Here is a 1,073-nt window from a genome sequence, read left to right on the forward strand (position 1 = left end):
GTATAAGAGAATATTATTCATCCTTAAAAAAGAAGAAGATTCTGACATAAGCTATGACATGGATGAACCTTGAGGACATTATACTAAGTGAAATAATCCAGGCACAAAAGGACAAATCCTATATGATTCCACTTGTATGAGGCACCTGGAATAGTCAAATTTGTAGGGACGAAGTAGAATGTTGCCAGTAGCTGGGAGCGGGGAGAATGGGGAGTTCTTATTTAATGTGTATGGCTAAATGAGACAGTTCTCTGAATGGGTGGTAGTGATGGTAACACCAGCAACATGAACACGGTTGTCTAGTCAGCTTGGGCTGCTGTGACAAAATACCACAGACCTGATGGCTTAAACAGAAGACACTTACTTTCTCCCAGTTCTGGAGGCTGGAAGTCCAAGATCAGAGTGCTGGCATGGCTAGGGGCTGATGAGGGTGCTCTTCCTGACGTGAGGCAGCAGCCTTCCTGCCTTATGCTCATGTGGCCTTTCCTCAGCACAAGCACATTGGGAAATCTGCCTTCCTCTTAGAAGGGATCTGATCCTATCATGGGGGCCTTATGTCAACCAAACCTAATCCCCTCCCAAAGATCCCACCTCCAGAACCCATCACATTCAGAGTCAGGGCTTCAACATGAATTTGGCGGCAAGACACCTGGTCTGTAACAGTACCTAATGTCACTGAACTATACACTTAAAGACAGTTAATTTCATGTTATTCATATGTTACCAGAATTGGAAAAAAAAAAAAACTATACAAGTTAAAAAAAGAAATCCCTTGTGGAGCAAGTTAAGATTCAGGTCCTTGGGTTCCATCATAGTGATCTGATGACTAGCTCTAGCTGCAACTTGGGAGGAGCTGATCTTTTATGAGCTACAGGCAAATCCAAGGCACTACACAGTTTGAGAAGCACACGTTAAACACCAGGGAGCTACGGAAGGTTTTCAGCAGGGCAGTGGCAGGATGCAAGTGGAGGGTGATTCGGTTGTGTGGTGGAGTGTAGAAAGAGCTCTTTTTTTTTTGAGATGGAGTCTCACTCTGTCGCCCAGCAGGCTGGAGTGCAGAGGCACATCTCAGC

This window comes from Cebus imitator, unplaced genomic scaffold (assembly GCF_001604975.1).
Source record: "Cebus imitator isolate Cc_AM_T3 unplaced genomic scaffold, Cebus_imitator-1.0 Scaffold19, whole genome shotgun sequence".
Classification (NCBI taxonomy): domain Eukaryota; kingdom Metazoa; phylum Chordata; class Mammalia; order Primates; family Cebidae; genus Cebus; species Cebus imitator.